The sequence below is a fragment of the Prosopis cineraria genome, unplaced genomic scaffold (genome assembly GCF_029017545.1).
Source record: "Prosopis cineraria cultivar Desert tree isolate PC_DT_omini unplaced genomic scaffold, ASM2901754v1 PC10, whole genome shotgun sequence".
In the NCBI taxonomy this organism is placed as follows: Eukaryota; Viridiplantae; Streptophyta; class Magnoliopsida; order Fabales; family Fabaceae; genus Prosopis; species Prosopis cineraria.
Window position 1 is genome coordinate 26,981,568 of NW_026555341.1, and position 22,571 is coordinate 27,004,138.

General features: G+C 32.2%; 1 long non-coding RNA gene across 1 annotated transcript; it reads left to right on the forward strand.

The window, feature by feature from the left end:
• Positions 1–19,482: 19,482 nt before the first annotated feature.
• Positions 19,483–21,016, forward strand: LOC129321785 (uncharacterized). The gene is made up of 3 exons (XR_008596100.1): positions 19,483–19,570; positions 20,235–20,300; positions 20,855–21,016. It is a non-coding gene; the product is annotated as an uncharacterized LOC129321785 (long non-coding RNA).
• The last annotated feature ends 1,555 nt before the right edge of the window (positions 21,017–22,571 follow it).

A 22,571-nucleotide genomic window follows, 5' to 3' on the forward strand; every position in this document is an offset into this window, starting at 1 on the left:
CAGTCTTTGAGATTATGCTTTTCAAAGTATCTTTTTATTAATAAAAAAAGAGATATCATGTTGTTTTTTTAAAGTAACTCGCTGCTTTTAATAGTTGGTCTAGCTCATCGACAAATACTTTAGATAAAATATTGTTATTGCTTATAAATAGGATGATAAAAACTTTTGAAAAATTCGCTTATATAAAAAAGTTCAAAGGAGTAAGAAAAATATATACATCATCTAAATCCCACTCCTCTCAACCAACGATTTGTGGCTTGAGATCTCGAGTTGGACTATCAATATCGTGTATATGGCTCCTCTCATGGTGCTCGTTCTCCGATCGTTGTGGAATGTGATATCAGCCATCCATTGCAATTTCCATTGAAACCATGATGATCAAGTTGAAACTGTTATAAAAAGAAACTTTTATAAACTTGACTATTGTGAGTAATAGTTATTAAATTAGATTATTGTGAGTGTATGGTTATTTTAAAAGACATTACCTATCAACGAAGTTGAGTCAAGCAGAAGGGATTAGTGTCCCAGAATATACCAAACTAAAGAACCAATTCCTGTTAAGAGTGGTACTCGAATTTAGTATCCGACTGTATCTCGAACATAATTGCTTCCAATAGAAAAAAAACCTACTATGAGTAATAAAAAAAACATTACCTTAATTGATAAGGGAGAATTGCACTAAAGATCCATAGAACCATGATATTTGCATTAATTAAAGGCTTAATAGAATATAAAATATTTTTGCAAGCCCAAAAGCCTCTCTTGCAATTAAATTTTTCAGTGAAAAGACATAATTGCCCATTTGTGAAATAAATGGACTTTGATTTTTATTTATGAACTTTTTATTGTAAATTTTATTTGGATAACTTATAAATTTTCTCCCATTCAACAAGTGTCAATCATGTCAATTATAGAATAAATAGACATTTTGCTATAAACAAATGAACTTTAAATGTTATTTACAAAGTTTCTGTTACAAATTTCATCTAGTAACTTGTAAGTTTTCTCTCCTTCAACAAATGTAAATCATATGGATTATGTGAAATAAACAAACGTTATGTTGTTAATAGATGAACTTTAAATGTTAATATTAAAAAGCTTTTATAATTTTCATAACTTTTTTATTAAGGTAAATGACAATATCAAAAATAAAGATAACCAATTAACTGACATTTACTAAAAAAATGATTTTTTTTAAAATACAAGTTAAATATGAGTAAATCTATTCAAAATAACATCATGCACAACACATTGTATTGTTAATGTATAGATCTTGTCATTTTATATATGGACATATTGTTGTTCATACACCTGAGAAACTTGTATATAATTCAACTAAATTATACAAATTATATATAATAAACAAATATGTTGTAATGTATAGACTAAATTATACAAACTTGTATATTTTTGTTCAACAAAACTACACAAACTATGTATTATGTTGTTAATAGATGAACTTTAAATGTTAATATTAAAAAGCTTTTATAATTTTCATAACTTTTTTATTAAGGTAAATGACAATATCAAAAATAAAGATAACCAATTGATTGACATTTACTAAAAAAATGATTTTTTTTAAAATACAAGTTAAATATGAGTAAATCTATTCAAAATAACATCATGCACAACACATTATATTGTTAATGTATAGATCTTATTATTTTATATATGGACATATTGTTGTTCATACACCTGAGAAACTTGTATATTATTATTCAACTAAATTATACAAATTATATATAATAAACAAATATGTTGTAATGTATAGACTAAATTATACAAACTTGTATATTTTTGTTCAACAAAACTACACAAACTATGTATAATGAATGTATATTGTATTGTTAAGGTATGAATCTTGTCATATCATATATGGATATTCTGTTATTCATAAACTTGGAGAACTTGTACATTATTATTTAATTAAATTACACGAACTATGTATAATGAACAAATACTGTGTTGTTAATGTATGAACTTATCATATTATATAAGGATATTCTATTGTACATACACTTTGGAAACTTGTACATTTCAAATGAGAGGTAAATGAGTCTTTTCACTGAAAATATATTTGCATATAAAGTTTTTGAGCTTGTAGAATCAACAGTTCAAAATATTTTAGGTCTTAAGTACAAATTTCTTTCATATGGGGGCCTCAGGTGTCAATATGCCATTCTCCCCGATAACAAGTTTCGAAACGCGTCGGCATGAGCGCACTAGCTACATGGGCGCGAGAGGAGTTGGAGTCCTTGGTCTTGGACTGATCCAAGTATTATTATGCTTTTTAAAGTATCTTTAATTTATTGAAAAAAATTATATAAAAAAATTAATGAGAAAAAGAAACATGTTCTCACTTTTAGGAACCAATTTGAGTCCTCATTATATAAATGAGTATTGAAAACTCATAACCATTTAAATATAATTGAATGATCCAGATTTATAACTTTTTGATTTTTTTTAAAATTATTTTAATGGATATAAAATCTAAAATAAAGACAATCTCTTTACTATTAGTTTTTCAAAAAAAATATATTTAAAAATACTTGTTGAAAAAATGTAAATCTGAACCATAAAAATTAAATTTAAACGGTCTAGAGGCAATGACACTAAAATTGGTTCCCACTTGTTTATTTTGTTTCTCAATTTTTTTAATTTGTACCAAATTAAGTGGGCCAGTAGAATTCCTTTTTTTTTTTCTTGGTACCTAGTCTTTGAGATTATGCTTTTTAAAGTATCGAAAGTAACTCACTACTTGCGATATCAATAAATAGTTTAGATAAAATATTGTTATTTCTTATAAATAGGATGATGAAAATTTTTAAAAAATTCACTAAAAATGATGTTATTTGGTTGGGCAACATCTCCTATATAAGTAAAGAGTTAGGACACCCAGTCACATGAGTAAGTCTATTCAATTGTTAAAGCCCATGACCTTAGCTAGAGAAAATAAGGAGAATGTAAGGGTGGTATGAAGTAAGATTTATAAAACTAATTTGGAATGCTATGTTACCTAAATCTTGAGATTGTATGCAAAGTTAGTGTTATCTGATAGTTAGGTGAAATAAATATGATGTGTTGAACTTAGTATATGTAGCCTGGTTATGCTCTTTGTTTAATTAAGTGTGGTTAAGGATATGAAATTAAGATTATAGTAACGCTCAATGTGTGTGAGTGTGTGTGTGTGTGTGGGGCATGATAAACATATACATGTGTTGACTGAATTTGATGTGTTGAGATAGGCTTACGGTAATGATTGATCATAAATCTTGTGTACTGGAATTGTGTGGCATTGATTGTGAAAATCCATTGAGATAAGTTGTCAACAACTCGTAGATACTCTCCAACATTAAATGTATTAATTAAGACATTTGTCTCACCCCATTCTTAAACTATTTTCTTCTCCTTCCCTTGGACACAAATTGAAAGCAGCAACGACTCTTTGAGATTGAACCGCCCTTTGAGCTTCATCACCAAGCTTAGCTTGTAATGTTGGACTGACTTATCTAATAAGGGGGAAAAACAATACAAGGCAATGCTTGACCAATACCAATTTCCATTTAGGGAAAATGATAATACAATGCAATAAAAAATCAAACATCGAGGCCACTCATAATGTTAGCACTAATGCCATGTAGATTTTAAAAGGTACCTTAGGGTGAACTCCTACCTTATGCTCATATCATCATGCTATTACACGATTCATACTCAATTTCACAAGTTTTCTCAATATACAACACATGCTTGAACTTCAAGATCATTTCCATGTAAATCATTTTTATCATGTTATTTTCAATATCATAATCCCACTTTATATACTTTCTAAATCAAAAAACGTCATTTTCATAATCAAATACTCCCTCTGTCCTAAATTATAGGGCACTTTTGGAAGAGTTTTTCCATCTCAAAATATAAAACACTTTGAGTAGATTAAGGTTTCATTAAATGCACCAATTCTAATATTACCCTTTCTCTCTCTATGATTAATTTCCATTACTTCTCTTTTCAATATATTAAATGATGGGTATTTTGAGAAGTTTATATTTTTATTTTGGAAAAATAAGGTTGTTAAGTGTATTTGATGAGGTTTATTGGTATGTAAGATTTTATCTAAAAATGTCTTATAATTTAGGACGGAGGGAGTACCATTTAAATTTCACAATTCCCACAAACAATATCAAACAAGAATAGGGAGGGAATTTAGGTTTTTTGTTACACCTCAACCAATTACCCATAATGCACAACTCACTTGAGCCTCCTCTTGCCCAAGAGTGCCAACTCTATCTTACTCTACAATCCAATACAACTCTTCATCAATAATTACCCAATAATTTACTAAAAATTTTCTAACTATTTCATTAACCTTATAATTGCACAAAACTCAATATTCTTTAACAATTATATTCATTTCTACTATTCACAAGCTCAAATGAACTCTCATTATTGTCTAGAAACCTTCTTTGAATAACAAGAGAAAGATTTTTTATAAGAAGATAAGATTCTTTGTGAAATTCTTCAAAAGCAATTTTTAACTCTTCAAAAGTGAAATCAAATTCAAAGTCAGAGTCTGAATCATTTACCTAATCAGAGTTGCTTTTGGCCATTAGATAGAGATTTGCTTGTTCTTCTTCTATGGACTCCTCATCATTGTCACCCCAGATTAAAGAGAGATAAGCTTTAAATTTCTTCTTTTCATATTTGTAGCTCTTAGTCTCTTGTTTCAGAGGACAGTCATCCTTAATGTGTTAGGCTTTTTGCACTTGTATCAAATTATTTCTTTTTCCTTGTTCTTTAAGAACTTCATGCCAAATTTCTTCTTTTCAAAGAATTTGCCAAACTTCTTAACAAACATGGCCATTTCTTCATCTGAATCTTCACTGTCATTGGTCTCAAGATCAGAATCTTTCTTTGTCACTTTTAGAGCTAGTGACTTCTTCTTATCGGTATCTTCCTTTAGCATAGATAGTCTTCCTTCATGCTCAGCAAGATTTTCAAATAGTGCTGCCATAAATCTCATGGAGTCACTTTTTGCCTCTTCAATGGCAATAATTTTGGGTTGTCATTTAGCCAGAAGACCTCTCATAATTTTTCTAACTTGCTCCTTCTGAGTATAAGCCTTTCCAAGTGTTGCAAGCTCATTCATCATATGTATATATCTGATTTGCATATCTTTAATACTTTCTTCAAGCTTCATCTTGAACAGCTCATATTGCTAAGTCAATGTACTCATTTTGTTCTCCTTGACTCCTTTAGTGCCTTCATGAACAATCTCTAGAGCATCCCACATCTCCTTTGCTATTTCCAGATTGCTCACACAGAAGTACTTTTGTTGACTTAAGGCATTTGCAATAATTAATTTCGCCTTAAAGTTTAGCAACACAAGCTTTTCTTCCTTTTCTATGAATTCATTCCTTTCTTTTCTTACAAGTTGTCCATCTACGATTTTATATATGGAATGTAAGGACCACTCTCAACAATCTCCTATTGATCAAGGTCTAAGGCCTCAAAGAATAATCTTATCTTACTTTTGCAAAAGGTGTAGTTTTCACTATTGAATCTTGAAGGCCTATTAATCCTAGCACCTTTTGAGAGAACATTATCATCAAAATCATCCATAAGATCCTCTTAGACTATTAAGTCTTTAATTAAGAGTTCAAGCTCTGATACCAAATGTTAGGATAGGCTGGCACCCAAGAGAAGGTGAATTGGGTGACACTTAAAAACTTTTAAAAATTTGAAAGAGTGAAGAACTTAAGTATGAAAGAAGAAGATGAGACACACAAGATTTATATTTGTTCAGCCTCAAACTTGGCCTATATCTAGTCCTCAAGATTACACTTGAGATTTTCAACTAAGTTCACAATCTTCAATGGGCACTTGCCACCACAATACAACTCTCAAGACTTAACTTGTCTTGAATCAATCAACAAACCTTACTACAACTTAGCAAGTTGTTACAAACACTTAAAAAAATACCTTTTCAAGATTTTCAATGTAGAAGATAAACTTTCACGAAAAAACTCTCTTAAAGAGTAGATGAAATTATAATTGAAAGCTTATAAACTTATGAGAGCTTTTTACAATTCTTTTCAAGAATAATGAATGAATGCAAGATGTTAAAGCACACTTTGAAAGTTTTCAAATGCTCAAATAGAGATTAGTTTACTCAAAGATCATTAGTTCTTATTCTGGCTCAAAATGAATCACATATAGTTTGATAGTTGATAGACCGTTGGAACAGTGATTATGTCCATTAGTGTAATTTCTTGTGAGTGACTACTAGAATCACATGTGAAATTGCACTTAGCTTGTTCCATAAATGTATATGAGATCAATCACGCGTGAACCCCATGAACTCTCACGCATAGTTTTGCACTTATAAATAAGCATCTAGTTCTGTATGCTAAAACTCACATGGAACCTCCTTTCTCTCACATGTGATTTTGCATCTATGAATATGCATTCATTTCTGTTTGCTAAATCTTGCAAGTGAACTTTCAGCTCTCATGCATAGTTTTTCATATGAGAAACCATCATCAGTTTTATGTGACAAATCACATATGGAATTTCTTTGCTCTCACACGTGAAATGGCTAGTAGAATGCCAAAGCCAATACTATTATATAAAACTTGTGTGAAACCAAAAGGCTATCAACGTGAAATAACTACATCCAAACTTAGTCTACATGGGATGACAAATCACACTTGGATCACATATTCACTCGTAAAATAGCAAACAATAATGCACAAGCTTAGTCTGGGTTCATTTTCACGCCGAAATTGCACATGATTCAAGCAAGATTTTGTATGGTCAAGAGATATGGATTTGTAAATCAATGATCATACAAGTGAACAAATTGAACTAGGCTTGAGATGACTTTAGACTCAACAAAGCAAAGTATGATTGTGCAAAAGTGACAAATCATGCATGGCTACCATCAGATCTCATGCATGGCTACCATCAGATCTCATGCATGAACAACACTTTGACACAATATAATGAAGCATAGTTGCTAAAACTTGTGTGGACAACAATGACTCTCACGTGTGATTTTACATATAGAAGCAAGGCTTAAGACATCACATGACATAAGTGATAAATAATGTATGAACCACTTCTTGGCTCTTGTGTGATTCATCAGTCAGTATGCCTAACCTGTAGATTGTTATGAGTGACTTGTAGAATCATGTGTGATTCTACATCTCACACTGTAATCAGCTACAATGAATTTCAACATGCAAGAAAGACATTGTTTGCAAGCTTTAATACACTTAAATGAGTCTTAATACATAAAAATGACATTCATTTTAATGATTATGAAAAGTGATTAAGCTCTCAAAGTTTTCACATTGAATCTAAGAGAATTTAAATAACTTATCCTAAACATCTTCAACTTCTCTTGATTCTTCATGCTCTTGAGGTTTTGTCTTCATTTATGATTCTTTATATCTACACATATAACAAATACATCTTCTCTTGGTTTTGTAATAATTAAATCACATGATTCAACATGCTAAAGTCTATGTACAGGTGATTGTAAGACTCTATGGTGTACCGAAGGACATTGTCTCTGACCGTGATTTGAGGTTCACATTAAACTTTTGAAGAGCATTGCAGAGAGCAATGGGTACTAGATTGAGTTTTAGTATGGCCTATCATCCACATATGGATGGCCAAACTGAGAGGACTATTTAGACATTAAAGGATATGTTGCAAGACTGTGCACTAAAGTTGAGGGGTAGTTAGGACTCTCATCTACCTTTAGTAGAGTTTGCCTACAACAACAGTTATCATTCTAGCATTAGAATAGCTTCGTATGAGGCTTTATATGGAAGAAAGTTTCCATCACCTTTGTGTTGGACCGAGTTGAGTGAGAGAAGTTTATTGGGTCTAGATTTGGTAAATCAAACCACTCAGAAGATCCAACTGATTAAGCAAAAGTTGTTAACAGCTCCAAGTCAATAGAAGAGCTATGTGGATCAACATAGGAGGCCATTGGAATTCTTGGTGGGTGACTATGTATTCTTGAGGGTCACACTAATGACTGGCATTGGGAGATTAATAAAAGCTAAGAAATTGACTCCTAGTTTTATTAGTCCCTTTGAGATTTTAGAGAAGTTAGGACCTATGGCATATTGGATTGCCTTACCGCCGAGTTTGTCAGGTGTTCATGATGTTTTCCACATGAGTCAGTTGAAGAATTATCACCCAGATCCTGCTCATATCATTAAGCCAAAAGATGTGGAGTTGTAAGAGAATCTAACTTATCGAGTTAAGCCAGAGCGGATTGTGGATGTGAAAAATTTACAATTAAGGAATAAGACTATATGCTTGGTTAAATTCTTTTAGAAAGGAATGAATCCTGGTGATTTAATTTGGGAGACCGAGGACAAGATGAGGCAATTATATCCGCATCTATTCTCACAGGTATGTGATTGTGTGAGACCTAAATTCTAATAGACTAATATTATTTCTTACCAATATAAAAGTCCAAAGTATCATTTTTAACCAATTAGTTTAACTTGCTACGAGGTGATTATTTGAACACCATTGCTAGTAACAACACAAAGAAGTAATTAAGAATATTAATTTTTAAAACAATATATTATTAGAATATTGATACTTCGATATTTGATAATTAAATATTATTACTATTTAAAAATTTTCACATTAATTTATAAGTTAACTTTTAAGATATATAACTTTTTTAAGGGGGGTTTATTAATTTTGGATGGAGGCTTCTAATTTATCATACTATTTTAATTTACAAATCAATTAATGTGAAAAACACATTCACTTATAAATTTGAGTTAAAGGACAATTTCAGCCTTAAACTATAGGTCTATAAGTGTCTAGGACCTAATCTCATTTTTTTATAATATTCCCCTTCAACTTTTTTAAAAAGGGTTAAGGGTCTTTTTTGTCCCTGAACTGTATGTGAAATTTCACAAATAACCATAAACTCAAATATAGGTCATTTATATCTCTTAACCTCCAGGATTATTTGTTTCATCACTATGCTATTTTCTCTATCCATTTTTCATTAGTGGGATCCACTTTTGAATTTTTTGATTTTTTTATAAAATATTACTTGTGGGCCCCACAATAACTTTTTTTATATTTTTTAGTCCTCTCTCTCCTCTTCTTCTCATAGATTTGCAACTCGATCATCATCTTTTTCTCAATCATCATATCTAAGCCTACTTCCTTACTCTATATTAACTCACCAACTTTACCAATTTCGTTCATCCATGGTAAAATATTAAAACATGCAAAACCATTAACATGAAATAACAATCTCCATCTTCAAATTGATATATCAAAATCTTCCTCTATTCATCCTCTCTGTATGTTCCACCTTCTCCTCCCTTCCTTCTTTACGTTCTTTCTATTCATTTATAAATATCATGGATTTGCATTAATTATTAAGCATAAACAAATTGGCCTTTATGATCTTGTGTGGACTGTGATAAGTGGATCATACAAGTGAGCCTATCGAGTAGAGGCCTAACCTATAACCCTGTAGCCATCAGTTATTCCTTATCTCTTAACTGACTGGGTCAAGGATAATATGAGATAATTAACTAATTAATTAATTTATGTAGGTGGTTATTGAACTGGTCCATATAAGTTGATCAGTCGATGGCCAAAACACGATATACGTGTTCCCTTATCTCCATCATCTCTGAACTCTTTCCAAACGATGGGAGTCCAATGGGTCGTATATTTCCTATACTCGAGGTAACCGAGGTCTCATATTCAATTATGGATTCTTCAAGTACGCATATCACTTTACTCAATCTTATTTGATTTATATGAATTGAGATATTAAATCCAACATGTGGCATTAGAGCCTTGGTTGTGTAATTTATATATCTCAATTTTTTTAATGCATATAATGATATATTGATAGAAATTCATACTCATATGTTGATAATTCTCTTTTATCTTTGTTATTGAAAATGAGAATGAAATTAACACGTGATATGATTTCATTCTGTAACCTTTCCTCAGCCTTACATTTCATATTAGTATTTTATATTATGTCATATTTGTGTCTCGTTCGTGAGTCGCCGTCGACTTCAAGTCGCTGGAAGACACAGCTTTAAGGATCTGAGAAGCTTTCTAGTTCATAGCACCACTATCTCGATCTCTCATTGCACAGTAAAGTTTGGTTTCTGTCATCAGAGAGAGCTTCAAATTGCCAGAGATGGCCGCTAGTGCACTGTAGGGATTTTTTTGTTAAAGTCACCTCAAAACAAATGCCATTTGCTAGTCAAAAGTCCTCCTTGCCAGCTGCTACAGATGCGTCGTTGGATGGAGATTGCGTCTCTATGGTCACTGGCATCATTCTCTCCTGCCTCTGGTTCATGTCACCATGGAAGGTGTCGGCGTCGTGGCTAGCTACTGCACTATAGGTGTCGGCATCTTCTTCCTCATGTTCTCCTTATGCAATAGCTAAAAGACCTAGCAACAAGGTTAGAAAGTAGATCCTAGGCATCCAATTTCATGGGTGCTAGGCCTAAATTTTGTTAAGGCCCAGATCTGTAAAAAAAATGAGGAAATGGCTAGCCTGTGAAACCAACTAGTTCACTTAAATGATATTAGGCCTTATTCTCAGCCCAGCAGTATTGTTATTATTATTAAAAAATTATTTTTATAAATTACATTTTTGGCCCCCTAATTTAAAATTACCTCCTTTGGCTTATAATTTCTGGAATTTGTGATGTGACCCCAATAAATTTATGAAAATTATATCTTGGTACCTTAACTTTTAGAATTGCATTTTGCACCCAAGTCTCTTCTAGAATTACCTTTTAACTTCTGGACACTTTTTAAAATTTCACTTAAATCCTAAATTTGTTCTCTAATTCCTAAAAGACCTTAAGAATTATTTTTTTAAAATTATTTTGCTTTGTCCTAAGGTTAACTTTGTTAATTATTGATGATGCTTAAGAGCTTGTAGCATTGATAATGCACATACCCCATAGGTGTGACATTATTAATGTGATTTTGATAGTTGATTTTTGAGGATAGGCAAATAGTACTCTTTTAATATGTTAGATATTTGTTGTACCCTATAGGTATGGAAATGTTTAATGCATTATTTTGTAAGGACTTTTTTATGAGCTAAATCTTTATGGTATTTGACCCTTCTTGTTGCATGATTATAGTTACATAATTGGTAATCACTTGTTGGGGAATTCTGTTTTATGGTTATATTGTGCATGCATAATTAATATTTCCTATTTTCTATTTTGCGATTTCAGTATCTACTTTTATGCAACTATCCTTTGTGAAGGATCTTAATGGGACTAACTATGATAACTTGAAAGAGTCCCTGAATATATCTCTTACCATTTTTGAGAAAGATTTGGCTCTGAGAGAACTTAAGCTTATGGATCTCTCTTCCGAGTCCAATACTTCTGAAAAGGCCTTCCATAAACAATGGAGTGAGTCCAACCAAATCTATCTAGTGATCATCAAGTATACAATTGAAAAGGAAATTAAGGATAGTATTCTTGAAAAGGATACTGCAGTGGAATACTTAAAAGCTATTGATAACAAATACAAGAAGCTTGACAAGACTTAAAAAAATTACTATTTGTCATTGCTTGACAATACTCGATATGATAGAGTATCTAGTGTCAGGGAGCATATTCTGAAGCTTGTTCATTACTATAACAAGCTTAAATCATATAGGATTGACTTTGGTGAAAGTACCTTAATTTACCATATCTTTCAATCATTGCTACTAGAGTATGCATTCTTAAGGACTTCACGTAATTCTTAAGAAGCTAAATGGTCTATGACCAAATGATATCAATAGTCACTCAAGAAAAGGAAGCTATAAAGAAGAATTCCTCTCACTCAGTAAACTATCTTTCTTATAGCTCTAGTAGCAAATTTAGAGGGTCGTATAAGAGAAAAGGGAAGAAGCCTGAGGCATCAAAGGCCCTAAAGTCTAATAATCTAACTTTTAAGAAGGATGGTAATAAGAGTGAGAAGTCGAGAAAGAAACCCTTTAAGGGGTTATGCAATTATTGTAAGAAACTCGACCACATCAAAGCTAATTGCTTCTAACTGAAGAACAAATAAGAAAGTTAAGGTATAATTCTTCAAACTATCCCTCTAGATCTAGTTTGTTTTAAGTCTAACACCATTGAAACTTCCTTTGTAACATCCCGAAATTTTAAGACTCAAATTTATTTTAAATATAAAATAAAATATCTATAATTAAATTAAAATTTAGAATAATTTGATAGAGGTCCAGAGTTTAAATTTTTCTCAGCAAAAGTTTAGTTTTATTTTATTTTTAACTATGAAAAAATTACCAAAGTTGACCCAGGCTTTTGTGCTATAATAAAAAATGTTGGGCCCTTTCTTGTAATTTTTCTCAAATTGTTAGATCAACAGTTTTAAGAGGAAAAATAGAACATAGAGATGAAAAAAAGGAAGAAGGAAAGAAACGCACGAATGAGACGGGAAGAGAGGAAGAAGAGAGGAGAAAGAGAGGGAGTTAGGCTTAGATTTAGGAGGCTTTGCGACCGTTGCGAGCTCGGCTACACGATAGGTAAACTCCCTGCTTCAATCCTCTTCCCTCCCTCTTTGTTTTTTAAAATTTTGGAAGAGAAAATTTCTGAAATTTGATCCAAAAGGCTTTATTCTTGTAAGCCTTAGTTTCCTTGGGTCCTTAGGAGGTTGTTTTGAGTTTTTACATGATGCCCTAATATTTTGAGCGGGTAATTGGATGAAAAATAGAGTTTTAGGGAAAAAGTTAAACCCCAATAGGTTGGGTTTTGCTTCTCAATGGTTTAAGTCTATTGATTTAGTTATAATTTTACTATTTGAACCCAATAAGATTTAAATTAAGATTTGGTTTTCATTATAAGGGCTAATGATGAAAGTTGGTGATACTAAATGAAGGTTTTTAATAGATTAAAAATTATATGAGTTGAAAATTAGCCTAGTGATAGCTAATAAATGGTTTTGATGGTTAAGTGATATTATGTGAATGGTTGGTTTAATATATGGACCATTACGATAGATTATGGCTTATTGACCTAAGTTGTATAGTATGAGTTATAGTCTTCATTAATGCTATTTGCCATGATAAGTGATGTGAATCAGTTATATGTTGTAGGGATTGTTGGTGAAATTTGTTCGGAAGTTAAAGGACAAGCCAAGTCTTATTTTTGAACAAGGAAAAACCCTTTTGGTACAAAAGGGTTAAGGTAATAGGGGAATTTATATTTCTTATTGCTTTGTTTAGCTATTTTTGAGTGGATAATATTATCTAGCATGCATTACATGTTTTAAACAATTGAATGCAAATAAAATGTGTTTTAAAAGGGTTTATGGGTTATTGCTTTAATAATAATGCATCTATGTTTACTATCTATTTAATAATGATATTACTTATGAAATAAGATTATTAGCATGCATTGTGATCATAAAAAAAGAGGAGTTGCACTTAGGAAAGTGAAACTAGGTTTGGTACCTTAGATAGGCTAAGGAACAGCTTAAGGGATGAATCATGAGTGTTATACTACCTTAAGTGTTGAAGTGGTCAATACTCAGAAAAGGTAGAAAAAGGGTAAGAGGCATGATCTCGGTGGGAGTTCACTAATGGGGAGATGTGGTCTTGTAATATTCTATAACTCACTGTCAGTACTCAGTGTTGCCTTTCGTATTGTGGGCTCAGTACACTAAAGTGGTTAGTGGATTGAGTGTTCGGCATCTCTCAGTGGGAGAGGGAATCCAGCATATGAAGTGTGAGGTTGAGTGCCTAGGCCAAAGTAGCCCTCACATGGAGAGTAAGTTGGGTTGGCTCTGGGAGGGAGTTAGCTTTGACTACTCAGGATTCACGTCGAAAGGGCACAGGCAGTTCAGTGGATCAGATCATGCCTTGGTTTATATGTTGTGCAAGGGGCATTCTGTTGGTCAGGAAAGGCTATATCAGCCTATCTCATGTATTCAAGTATTTTAATTGGTTAATTATATGTTATTTTGAATCTATTATTTATTTACTTGACTATAGCTTTTTTTGTAATAAGGAATATCGATTTCTTTGTTACTGAGACTGTGGTTGTCTCAGCCCTTTCTTTACAATATTTACAGGTCCAGGTGAAGGATCCATTGGTGGACGGGAAAAAGAGCTAAGCTAGGGGTTTACTTGTGATTTGTAAAGAATTACAACCCCTTTCTTTTGAGCAAGTAAATTGTAATGTATTTAGGATTAGGGTGCTAGTAGGATGTGATTATATATATGCGTGTGAATATATGTGGATTGTATGGCTTGTGTATGAATTTTTGTTTTCTTGTAGACTTGTAGCTAGGAAACTTAGTTATGGTGTGTGGTTTTGATGGATTTATTTAGTAGACCAAGTTTTCACTATAAGCAGATATTTATTTTGATGTGTGTGTGTGTGATTCTACAAGCAAATGCAAAGTGGTTGCATTGTAAATGGTGTGCTATGGGCAAACATATATCTTAAATAGAGAGAGTAGGTGTGTGGGCCCCACAGAGATATCTGAGCCAAGTGAAAATATTTAGCATGTGTATTCATATGTGTATATGATATTTGGAATGGTTTTTGGTCACTTTTGTGTGATTTGTAAATTTTAGGGACATAGGGTCCATTTTAGAAAATGGCACCTGGTGGTCAAATTTTGGTATAAAGAGTTTTTCTATCATTTAAATATTCTATCAGGTGTTTTTAGTCCTATTTGATGTGTCCAAAGTGTTCCCACAGGTTTGTGACCATTAAGATGAGATTTGGACAATTTTGAAAATGGTTTTTATCAAAAAATTGCATGTTTGCATCCGGGTGTCCAAATCTTAATCAGACCGTTAGATTTCTCTAAAATTTGGGTCACAAGTAAAACCTTTTATAAGCTTCGTGTGAGATTTGGAATCATGCTGATCGGAAACCAGACAGAGAAACGGCACAATCTAAAATTTGATCCAGAGGAGCTGTCATGACAACAAAAGTGCTGTCATGACAGCAACAATGATGATGTTACAACATGCATGAAATTTAATCTGTCCATTAGATCTTTTCAAAATTTGGTATTCTAATAATAATATTTAAAAGTGACATGTGGGCTTTGGAATCGCTCCAATCGGAGGTCGGATGATGAAATAGTGCACTCCGGAAGTTAGTCCGGAGGTGCTGTCATGACAGCTAAAATGACTAAACTTGTAGCATGTCAAATTTTTAATCCGACCATTAGATCTTTTTGAAATTTGGTATACTACTAGTAATCAATAAAAATGATGTGTGAAATTTAAAATCACTTCGATCGGTGGTCGAATGGCAGAACGGTGCCTCCCGGAAGTTGGCCTAGGAGGGCTGTCATGACAGCAATTTAATGTTGTCATGACAGAATCTTTTTATCCCACTTTCATCTAGCTTACTTCCGTGCACTATAGGTAGGACCTATAATTTTTTTTAAAGGATTTTAAATTTTTATTTTGTGATGGTGTATCTGTTTAGTGATTTAAATGATTTGTTTCCTAAGTTGGTTAGAGGATCAGCTCCTTAACCACACTTAGTTTGTTTGAATTGTGTGATTTTTGGATAACACTCGAGGTAAGTGTTACATCCTTTAACTCATGGTGGCTGGATTCTAGCGCCACTATGCATGTTGTAAATTCTCTACAGGGACTAAGAAACTAGAAGGTTCCAAGTAAGGCACAGAGGTTGGTCTTTGACATAGCAGGGAGTAAGGGCTAGCAGGGAGTAAGGGCATTAGTCAAATACATTGGAACTATTTCTTTACATTTAAATTATGCACATATCTTAAATTTGAATAATGTTGTTTATATATATTTTGCACAGAGGAATTTAATTTCAACTTCTGCATTGGATATTTATGGTTATTCATTCTTCTAAAGAAATAGGAAAATTGATATTCGTTTTGATTCCATTAATATTAGTTATGCACTACTACGAAATATATCTTTAGGAGCAGGTATTTAGGAGTGCTCCCGTATATGCCTCTGCTAACCAATTTTTACCCTTATATATGGGAGCACTTTTCAGAAAGCACTCCTATATAGCATATATACGGGAGCACTTTTTTAAGCGCTCTTGTACATTCCAGAGTGCTCGATATAAGAGCACTTTTGAAGTGCTCCTGTAAGCTTATTTTGTAGTAGTGATGCTTCCTTAATATATAGTTTATATCGATTGAATGATTGGTCACTTGAACTCCCTAATCTCCAAATTAATGCTGCTATTAGGCATAAACATCAAAGACCGAACAATAATTCCTTTATGTTATAACATTGTTGTTTAGGTTATATCTCTAGAAAGAGATCGGGACATATGGCCAAGTAAAATGTCTTACAAGACCTTGATTTCTCAAATTTTGAGACTTATGTTGATTGCATAAAGGGAAAAATCCCTGCTAAAGCTAGAATCAAAGGGGCAAAGATGTTTAAAAATATTTTAGACCTAAACTATATGGACATTTGTGGACCTATTACACACGTGGCTATGGGTGGTTTTAAATATTTCATCACCTTCACAAATGATTACTCTTGTTATGGATGGATTGAACCCTTGTGTGAAAACGGCGAGTCTCTTAATGCATTTAAGAACTTTAAGGCAGTGGTCAAATTAAAATTTGGCAAGTTAATTAAATGTGACATCTGATAGAGGAGGAGAATTTTATGGGAGATATATTGAGACTGGAAAGAACCCTGAGCCATTTGCCTTGTACCTTCAGGAGCATGGCATTGAAGCTCAGTATACTGTGCCTAACACTCCGTAATAGAATGGCATTGCGGAAAGGCAAAATTGTATTTTCATAGATATAGTTAAAAGCATGATCAGTCACTCCTCACTGCCAAAATCTTGTAGGGTGATGCAGTTAAAACTGCTATTTATATTTTGAATCAAGTTTCTAGCAAATCAAATCCAAAGACTCCATATGAGGCATATGTGAGTTTGGGGTTGTAAAGTATAGGTAAAACCTTGCAATCCATAAAAAATGAAGCTTGATGTTAAAACTGTTGATGATTTCTTTATTGGATATTGCATCAGATCTTATGGGTACAGGTTCTATTATTCAAATCATACTACTAGGGTCATTAAGTCTAATCGAGCTTATTTTTTTAAAGATGCCTTAGATAGTGGGAGCTTTATGCCTAGGCATATTACTTTACGTGACAAAAGTAATATTTTGCCAATGTCTACCATGACAACCCCTCATGTTAAAAGAAATAATGCCGTGGATCAAGATGAAGATGAAGATGAACCACTTTTAAAGGGTAATGAGGATCTAGTTGTTAAACCAAGACGGTCCCAAAGGGTTTATAGGTCTGCTATTCTCGATGATTAAATGGTGTATTTGCAGGAATTTGATTCAGATGCTATTAATAGTTTAGACCCAATGTCTTATTAAATGGCTATCTCTAGCATACATTCTTCTGAATGGTTAAAGGCTATGAGTGAAGAAATCGCCTCTATGCACAACAATCACGTATGGGAGCTTGTAGAGCTACCAAAGGGTTTTAAACTAATAGGTTGCAAATGGGTCTTTAAAATAAAACGAGGAGCTACAGGTGAAATTGATAGATACAAAGCTAGACTTGTAGCTAAAAGCTACAATTAGAAAGAAGGTATTGATTACACAGAGATCTTCTCTCCTGTATCCACTAAAGATGCTTTTAGAGTGGTAATGGCTTTAGTTACACAATTTGATCTTGATCTCTACTAGATGGATGTCAAGACTATATTCTTGAATAGCGACTTGTATGAAGAAGTCTACATGACACAACTTGATGGTTTTGTTAAATCTAGCACAAAACATCTAGTTTTTAGATTGACGAGATCTATCTATGGGCTAAAACAATTCTCTCACAATGGTATTTGAAGTTTGATGAAGTTATCACCTCGCTCGATTTTGTTAAGAATGTCTCAGATCAATGTATCTATCAAAAGTTTGTTGGGAACAATTTTGTCATTCTTGTTCTCTATGTTGATGATATCTTGCTAGTCAGTAATTTAATGGATTTCCTTAATGAGATAAAACATCTATTGTCTAGCCATTTTGACATAAAGGATATGGGCAAAGCCTCTTTTGTTCTTAGGATACAGATTCCTTATAATAGATCTCGTGGTGTTCTTGGTTTATTATAAACTACCTATATTGAGCAGGTACTTAAGAAATTTAGAATGAATTCATGTTCTCCCTTGCCTACTTCTATTCAGAAAGGTGAACTATTGTTAAAATTACAGTGTCATAAAGATGATAAGAAAAGGGCTAAAATGAGAAAGATACCATATGCTTTCGCTGTTGGCAGCCTTATATATGTTCAAGTGTATACTCGACTAGATATAACCTTTGCCATTAGAGTGTTAGGTCGATACTTAAATGATCCAGGTCTGAATCATTGAAAAGCCGCTAAGAAAGTTATGAGGTATCTTCAAGGTATAAAGAATTATATGTTGACCTATAGAAGGTCAGATTCTCTTAAGATTTTTGGGTATTCTAATTTTGATTTTAAAAGATCTTGAAATTGTTATCTTTTCTGATTCTGATTTTAGCTACTATCTGGATTATCGTAAGTCCATGACCAGCTACATTTTCATGTTGTTTGAGGAGCTATTTCTTGGAAAAGTATGAAGCAGGTACTTACAGCAGTTTCATCTATGGAAGCTAAGTATATTGCTTGTTTTCATACTACATGTCAAGCTATATGGCTAGAAAGTTGATACCTAGCATACGCCTAGTTGAGTTAATATCACGTCCTTTAACCATTTATTATGATAACAAGTCTACAGTATACTATGCTAACAACCATAGAAATTCCAATCGTACAAAGCATGTCAATATCAAACTTATGTTTGTGAAAGAGAAAATTGCTAAGTCTTAAACTCGTGTGATACACATTCCTGGCACATATATGCTTGTAGATCCGCTGACAAGGGCTTACCTATAAAAGTTTTTCAAAATCATGTAACTTGTATAGGTATTGTGTAACATCCTAATTTTTAGATAAAAAAAATTTATGAAATTTAAGTTTTTTTTTAAATGATGATAATAGGAATTTATATTATTTGAGGTTATTTGAAAATAATAATATGGTTAGGCATTTAATTATGAATTAAAAACTTAAGTTTAAAATTATATAAGAAATATTTTGTTAAGATGTAATTTTAAGATTTAAAAAAAATTATTATTAATGTGTGTGTGTGAGTTAAAAAGAAAAAAAAAAAAAAGAAAGTAAAAAAAAAGGGGGAGGGGGTTTAGTCCCACATCGGTTAGATGTGGGAATGAAAAGCACCTCCTCATGTATAAAAAGAGGAGGTGCATTGTGGAGGAAGCATGAGGAATTTTTTATTATAATTTGTAAAAATTGCAACTAAGGGCCCAAGATGCAATTTGTGAAAATTGCAAGTAATGGCCCAAAGGTTTCAATAATTAAATTCAAACCTATAATTTTTTTTAGTATAATTTTGGGACCACAATCCCATTTTTATATTATTTTTCTCTCTTCCTCTCACGTTGCTCGGCGTTTTCTCGCAAGGGAGATTATTTTCTTTTTCTTCAGGTATGTTCTAACTTTCTTGTTTAGATTAGCATTTAAAAATTTATTTAATTACAAAATTAATTTTATAGTTATTTTCTAAATAATATTAGCTTTCTAGTGATATGATTATTTTGTAGGATAGAGTAAATATTCTGATTAGAATTTTTCTATATGATAGTTAATCTGATGATATGATGGATTAAAAATATAGGTTAAAACTCTTAGGGATATAATAAATATTATAGAATATTTTTTTGAGCTTGAAACTCATGTTTAAGAATTTTTGAGTTAAAATCTAGATCTATATGGTTGAATTTATATGGAATCTGAGATGTAGGGATAAACCTATGATTATTAAATATTTATTTAAGTATGAATAGGTATTTTTGAGGTTATAGAAAGGTGATTTGAGGCTTCAGGATAATTCTAAAATTTTTAATTTATTTTTGGACGAATTTTTAGAATATAGAAGGATGAAATTGTGATACGAGAAGTGATTTGAAGATAAAAAAATAGTTTATTAGGGTACGAGAATTTTAGAAAAAGAATTTGGGAAGTTAAATGAGGCATAAATCTTAGATTAGTGTTAATATGGATTATAGATCTAAAACTTTCTAACTCTTTAAATTAGAGTTATTTATTTTAATGTAAAATTAATATATAGTATTGTGAAATAATTATGTAGATTATATTGACAAAGATAGTGGTGAAAAAGGAGTTGTGAAGGGGAACTTGTTATTCAAGACACAAGGTAACCATTATTAATGTGTTTTGATGGGTGTGTTTGTGAATGGTTATGTATTGTTTTTATTGTTTGAAAAAAATATGAATTAATGAAAATAAATACTGTATATATATACTTGTTTGAAATTATTGCCCAGTGGGTCAAAAATTTATTTTTGTTTATCATGATGAGATATTATTGTTCGGATATATTCCTGTTTGGATATTTGAATGATGCATGACTTGTTAGGGTATTTTAATGTATGGTGTTAATGGGAATTTCTGTTCGGTTAATTATTACCATGTGGTAAGCCCTTATTGGACCCAATGAGTGGCGTGTCGCTTGGTCCAACTCACCTTTGGCCTGGTGATTTGGCGTCCGAGCATGGCGAAAGGAGGATATAAGGTGCCGTCATGCAAATTAAATACTTGTTCGGTTTGTTTGAAAGTATTGTTCGGTTAAATGTTTTGTGTGCCCACTTAGCAATCGCATGATTAGTTACATCCGCATGCATCATTACATATTAATTTTTGGTTACTGGGACTTTTAAGTCTCATTCCCCGTGATTAATATTTTTACAGGAGCGAGTCCGGCCGAGAAAGCACCAGAGGTGTAACTATGGTGTATGAGACACCATCTTTTACGTTGCCTCTTATTTTGGATTATACAATGTATCTTGTGCCAACTTAGGACATATCTTCTTTGTGAAGCATGTAAACTCTAATCCTTTTTATTAAAAGTATTTATATGATCAAGAGGATTATGTCTGTCCCTCTTGATTTATGATCTGATTTGAATATCATGCCATGAGGATCATGTCTGTCCCTCATGGTTCTAATTGTTTTTGGGATATTTTAAGACCTGTGGTATGTCTTGGATGCATCATGGTAAAAACAAAAAAAATTTTCTACCATGATAATAGTTTTTAATAATTTACGAAAAATTGGTTTGTAAATTTGAGGGTGTTACATATTGTGAATTCTTTTGATGCCCTGGTTTAGTAGGAGTCTGAGAATCTTTTATATTGCAATTTCTCTTTAAGCATTTTTTTTTGTGAGTTATGTTCAGTTCAGTTAGATGTGTCTATATCATTTGTATCCTTATAAGATTCAATGATTTTGTTGTGGTACACTATACATGTCACTTATTTCCCCATAGGAATCAGTGATTTATTTTATTATCTTACTGAACTGTGTTTGGAATAAAATTTCATATTCTATTCTATTCAAATTATGAGACATTATATCACTTGTTTCCCTATATGATCCAGTGATTTTGCGAAGTTTCATTTTTTGAATTTCGTTTATGACTCATTTATACAACTTGCTTAATTAATGCAATCCAAATAGGAGATAGTTGGAATATTTATAAATATTATGGGTTTGCATTAATTAATTAAGCCTAAATAGATTGGCCTTTATGATCTTGTGTAGACCATGATAGGTGAACCACACAAATAAGCCCATTGGGCAAAGACCCAACTTACAACCTTGTAGTCATCAGTTATTCCTTATCTCTTAACTAATTGGGTTAAATATAATGTGAGATAATTAATTTATTTATTTGCATAGGTAGTTACTGAACGGTCCATATAAGTCAATTAGTCAATATCCAAAACATGATATACATTTTCCCTTATCTCCATTATCTTTGAACTCTTTGCAAACTACGGGACTCTAATGGGTTGTGTATCTATATATACTTAAGGTAATTGAGGTCTCATATTCAGTCATGTATTCTTCAGGTACGCACATCACTTTACTCAATCTTATTTGATTTATATAAAGTGAGATATTAAATCTAATAGTTAAATGGTAAGGCTTTGGATTCCAGTCTTCTTAGAGTGATATTAGCTTATGTCATGCAGGATGACCTTATCTTTTCCATGCTCACTATGGAAGAGAGCCTCATGTTTTTTCCAAGTTTTAGCTTCCTAGCTCCCTCTCAAATGTTGAATTGCCTCATCTAATGAACACTCCAGTAACCATGTCCATATCCAACAACAACTGTGCTCTAAAAGTAAAAAAAAAATGTATATGTATATATGTATATGGTTTCTAGAAACAAATGTGATGGAGAGAAAGAGGGAATGAAAGAGAGAGAGAGAGAGAGAGAGAGATAGGAGAGAGGGAGGAGAAAGAGTAAAATGTTTATTTTATCAAAAATATTAAAAATAAATTTGGGACCCACTATTAAATATTTTATAATAAAAAATATTAAAAAACTTAAATGTGTGATCGATAGGGGGAGAGAGAGAGAAGGGAGGAATAGAGAGGATATCCATAAGTAGTACATGCA